Source organism: Mytilus galloprovincialis, chromosome 8 (genome assembly GCF_965363235.1).
Source record: "Mytilus galloprovincialis chromosome 8, xbMytGall1.hap1.1, whole genome shotgun sequence".
NCBI classification, from domain to species: Eukaryota; Metazoa; Mollusca; class Bivalvia; order Mytilida; family Mytilidae; genus Mytilus; species Mytilus galloprovincialis.
Window position 1 is genome coordinate 27,945,943 of NC_134845.1, and position 6,288 is coordinate 27,952,230.

The window sequence follows — 6,288 nt, forward strand, 5'->3', positions numbered from 1 at the left end:
GTAACCCCTCTAATGGCCATTGCGGCTCATATTGTTTATACTCAGTGCATTCCTGTATAAATAAGCTTTACTTTGGTGCACAAATATTTCCTTAATTAGGGGCTGACGGGTTGCAGAAGTCCATTCCATTATTCAAAATAAGTTATTTCTTAATGTTCACGCGTATTTCGATATATAGGTCCTTCGATTTTCCTGTAATATGTGTTGCGAAACATATCGACTATTTACCTGTTGTTCCTCTCTTCATAAGCGTTCGAATTAGGTATAAGGTATATTTTTCATAAGGGCTAAAGGTTCGCAGCAGTCCATTCCATTATTCAAAATATCCATTTCATTATTCAAAATTGGCTATTTCTTCATTTTCACGCGTTATTTGGCATTTATGTCATCCGTACCCCTCTAATGGTCATTGCGGCACATATCGTTTATACTCAATTTATTCCTCTATCAATAAACTTTGATTTGATGTATAATTTTTTCCTTGATTAGGAGCTGACGGGTAGCAGCAGTCCATTCCATTATTCAAAATAAGCTATATATCAATATTCACGCGAAATTCGATATTTAAGTCCTTCGTTACTCCTCTAATATCCGTTGCGGAACATATTGACTAGATATCTTTTGTTCCTCCCTTCATAAGCTTTCGAATGAGGTATGAGGCATATCTGTAATTAGGGACTGAAGGGTCCTAGCAGTCCATCCCAACATTCAAAATACCGATTTCATTATTCAAAATTGGCTACTTCTTAATTTTCACGACAATTTTGGCATTTAGATTCTCCGTAGCACCTCTAATGGTCATTGCGGCACAAATCGTTTATACTCAGTTTATTCCTTAATCAATAAGCTTTTATTTTGTGTATAATTTTTTCCTTAATTAGCAGCTGACGGGGTGCAGCAGTCCATTGCATTATCTAAAATCAGCTATTTCTTAATGTTCACCCGTATTTCGATATTTAGGTCCTTCGTTACTCCTCTAATATGCGTTGCGGAACATATCGACTATCAATCCTTTGTTCCTCTCTTAATCTGCTTTCGAATTAAGTATAAGGAAAATCTATAATAAGGGGATAAAGGGTTGCAGCAGTCCATTCCATCATTCAAAATATCCATATCATTATTCAAAATTAGCTATTTCTTCATTTTCACGGCGTATTTTGGCATTTAGGTCCTCCATAACCCCTCTAATGGTAATTGGGGCTCATATTGTTTATACTCAGTTTATTCCTCAATCAATAAGCTTTAACTTGGTGCATAAATTTTGCCTTGATTATGGACTGAAGGGTTGCAGCAGTCTATTCCATTATTCAAAATAAGCTATTTCTTAATATTCAAGCGTATTTCGATATTTAGGTTCTTCATTACTCCTCTAATATTCGTTGCGGAACATATTGACTATATACATTTTGTTCCTCTCTTAATAAGCTTTCGAATGAGGTATGAGGTATATCTATAATTAGGAGCGAAAGGGTCGCAGCAGTCGATTCCATGATTCAAAATATCCATTTCATTATTCAAAATTGGCTATTTCTCTAACCCCTCTAATGGTCATTTCAGCACATATCGTTTATACTCAGTTTATTCCTCTATCAATAAGCTTTAATTTGGTGCATACATTTTGCTTTGATTAGGGAATGAAGGGTTGCAGCAGTCTATTCCATTATTCAAAATAAGCTATTTCTTAATGTTCAAGCGTATTTCGATATTTAGGTTCTTCGTTTCTCCTCTAATATCCGTTGCGGAACCTATTGACTATATACCTTTTGTTTCTCTCGTATGAGGTATATGGTTTATCTATATTTAGGGGCTAAAGGGTCGCAGCAGTCCATTCCGTTATTCAAAATATCTATTTCATTATTCAAAATTGGCCAGTTCTTAATTTTCACGCGTATTTTGGCATTTAGGTCCTCCGTAACCCCTCTTATGGTCGGGCATTGCGGCACATATAATTATACTCAGTTTATTTCTCTATCAATAAGCTTTAATTTTGTGTATAATTGTTTCCTTAATTAAGAGCTGACGGGTTGCAGCAGTCCATTCTATAATTCAAAATAATTATTCAAAATAAGCTATTTCTCAATGTAAAAATATAAATAAAATAAAAATATAATAACCATTGGTGAAGCCCCTCATAGAAGTATCCAAGTAAAATAAAAAAATAAAAAGTGTCACCTTAGTGACAATATTTATATATCAGATTCCCAAATAAGATTACCATTTATCGCTGATATAAACTATTCAAAATAATTTTTAATTTTCAAAATGCAGACGCCTACAAATGGATAGATGGGGGCAAAATGTACAGCGGCAACTTTTACATAAATATGAAGGCTGGAAATAATGTTTATGGTATACGTTTATAATAAATATGATATATGTGTTCAGCTTTTACAAAACCAGAACGATGAGTTCCAGATGTTAACGTTTCTTAATTTTTGTTTTTTGCCTTTTTAATTTAGTTTGACTTTATTGGCTCTTTTTATAACTTAATTTGATTCGAGCGTCTTTGATAAGTCTTTTGTAGACGAAACGCGCGTCAGGCGCAAAAACAAACTTTACACCAGGGTAACTATCTTTAAAGGCTTTATGTAGATACGTTATAAAAATTTCCTGACTCCAGGCTACCAATAATTGATCTTACTCTTAATTTCGGTGTAAAAAGATATCGAAAACCTCCCACATTCCAGACTAGCACAACGTCCATTGAGACACCATGAATTCGGATTCCCTACCGTACCAATACTTAGAACTGAAATCACAAGGCAATATACGATTGTCATGCAAACGATAAAAAAATGAAAACAAAACGTTAAAAGTAACGACCGAGGCGCTTTTCTTGTTCAGGAACGCTCAAAGCTGAATATCTAAGGCCAACAATTAATAAAGAAAGGAAATTGTTGTTGATTAAAACGTTAAAGATGATCGTTAAAGATATATTCATCTACCGACATGATTGCAGAAAGTAACAAATCGTAGAGCAAAACAGAAAAATTTGAAACCAAATGAGATAATACAACGTATACTGAACCATTTTATTGCTTTTATAAAGTCCAAAAAGAAAATATATATACATACTCAACGGTTGAACCTAACCATACTATTTGACCTACTGCGAGTTGGTCGGTTTTTACTTTTACTCCTAAAATATGGGTGCTGGGTAAACCATCAAGTAAAATGGTCATTATCAGAGCCGTGAGTCTTGTTTCAAAACGAATTCTCTTCTTTTGAGAAATATTTATTTTGTCATCCTATTTTTCACCTCATAGAACTGTCCTTACCTGTGGTTTTATTGTATACATTAACTTTTATGTATCAGCATGTTTTCATTTCATTCTGTTTCGTTTCGTTTCGCTTTTATTTCGTTTCGCAGTTTACAGGTACCCCTCTTTTTGCCCCTTTTCTATTTTTGATATTTTAATGAAAAGTTTAAAAAATCAAACATTCAAAAAGTGAAATCATCAAAATTGCACGTTAGGTTTAGTATTTTTAAAGTTTGATCAAATTTCTAAACTATCAAATTTAAAAATGATATTTAGAATTTTAATATTTTAATTATTTGGTAAAAATTTCAAAATTTTAAAACTGTTATACAATTTGGAATTTTGATATTTTAAAACTTTGATTAAAATTCTAAAAATCTAAAATTTCAAAAGTTTTTAAAACTTAATATACAGTTAGATTCAGCATATTAAAGAACCCCAATAATTCAAGAGTAAAACCTCTTTGAAATTGGTCAAGAAATAAGCAGTTAATATAAAGTACTAGAAAAATATTGTTTTGGCCCCTTTTTGAATCCTAATTACTAAGCAGTGAGGACCCCCCCCCCCCCCCAATCAATCTCAACCTTCTGTTTTTTTGGTATGGAACCTTGTGGTACAATTTCATTAGGATCCATATACTCACACCAGGTGCACACAAGTTATTGTCTTGAAACTAAAAAAAATGCTTAATTTGGGCTTCTTTTTATGCCCTTAATTCCTAAACTGTTGGGACCATAACCCTCAAAAATAACACTAACCGTCCTTTTGTGGTTTCAAACCTTGTGTTTAAAATTCATAGAGATCCATCCACTTACGCTAAAGTTATAGTCCGGAAACTAAGTGGCTACGGGCAACGCGGACGACGACGACGTGATACCTATATTTTTTTTGCGGTCGTATTTTTTTGCGATCGTATACTGACAAGTGGGGCGAGTTGGTGAATAAGTGGGGCATCTGGCATAATAACACCAGTTTGTAAAAAAGGAAAAGACGGCAAAATAATGGACAGCTATCGGGGTATAACGGTTTCCTCTGTTCTGGGAACACTATTTGAACATGCACTTCTTGAAAAAAATATAGATCCAATCTCGAATGTATCTTCTCAACAATTTGGTTTTACCTCTGGTCTTTCCCCCACCATGGCTGCTCTGTTGATATCTGAGGCACATATGAATGTAAAAAGGATGAAAGAAATTCTCTTCTTGACAGCATTGGATACTCAAAAAGCTTTCGACGTAGTCAACCACAGCATATCCTTCTTGATAAACTCTTTCAAAAAGACATTCCTCCTGAAATTTGGGAAACTATATACGAAATGTACAACGACCTTACTTCAAGGATTAATTGGAAAGGCCAACATAGCAATAGCTTTCCAATAGCTTTTCCTTTGCAAATATTGGTTTATATCTGGGCACAAATTATGCAGGATGTCCTACGTGCGCAGATGATATCCTACTTTTATCTAACTCTGATGAAGAAATGAAAATCATGATCAATGTAGTAGACTCATATTCGAAAGAACATCAATATAATATCCACCCTGAAAAGAGCGTTCTCATTAAACAAAATGAAAATTCCAAAAACTTTAGGAAATCATCCATATGCTCCTGGTCTCTTGGGGACAAGTCCGTTTCAGAGACAGATAAGGCCTCACATCTAGGTATTATAAGATCATCAAAAAATGAAAATATAATAAATCTGAAAGACCGCATTAGTTTAGCCCGAAGAACATCCTATTCTCTTATGTCAACAGGAGTACATGGCACAAATGGCTTGAATCCAAGGATTTCCTATAGTATTTATAGAATCTACATATTACCCCGTCTGCTCTACAGTCTAGAAGTTTTACCTCTTACGATCAGCCAAATCAACGACTTGGGTGACTTTCATTTACTTAGTATCCTTCTTAAAAAATATTCAGGCTCTACCAACAAGAACAGCTTCGGATGAGGTATTCTCACAACTGGGTGCCCTACCTATAAAGACCATTAAGCCTTCTGCATTCAATCCTAGCGTCTGAAAATCAAAATCTTAGGGATATCTTGTTGCGTCAATACCGGCTAGAAATTTGCAATGGAACTTTTCTACACAGAACAGAAAATGTCCTGCTTCAATATAGCCTATCAAGCATTGATGAGCTTCTAATATTTCTTCCAACAAAAATTAAATGGAAACAATCCGTCAGACATGCTATTGATACATTCTGGAGTAATAAATTTAGATCTTTAAGTAGAGAAAAATCAACTCTGACTAGGGTCTGTGCTGACATTATCAATATAGGAGAAATACATCCAGTTTGGAAAACAGCAACAGAAATTCCGGGGGATACAAAAAAAGCCATAACAAAAGCTAGAATACTAACTGGGACCTACCTTTTACAAGCAACCAAAGCTAAATTTAAAATAGGAAGTGCGGACCCAATCTGCCCGTTTGCAAACTCGAGGAAGAAAACCTTCTACATTTCATAACTAGATGTCCATCTCTGGAAGGGGTCCGTAGGACTTTTTATGCCCCATTAAAACAGGCTGTTATAAATAAAATTGGGATTAATCAGTGGAAAACAAATTTTAGAAATAGGGAAACATTAAGCCAATTATTTGTTGACTGCAGAAAATTAGTGGGTTCTATACTTCCAAACGACAACATTTTTTTTTAAATATGGTTGAAACAATTTCTAGGAATCTGTGTGATAAATTACATCAACAGAGGTTAACTCAGATCAATTCTCTATCATAATTTAAACATCCATTAATCATCATATGGAATTGAGCTTTCTTTCCATCCTTTTCAGAGCACAAAATAGTGGCGTACATAAAGTTCAGTTAAAAGTGAGAAGTACATAGAGGACAGTTGAGACATAGATCGATGTACTAAGGAAAACATTGTTATTAACAATAATATACGTAATATGACAGACAATTGCTGTATCAAAGTGGTAGCTTATGTTCTGAATATAGATACATGCAGATGATTAATAGTGTCAGACCACGGTTTTACCAAGGATTTGTATGGACTATACAAATCCTTG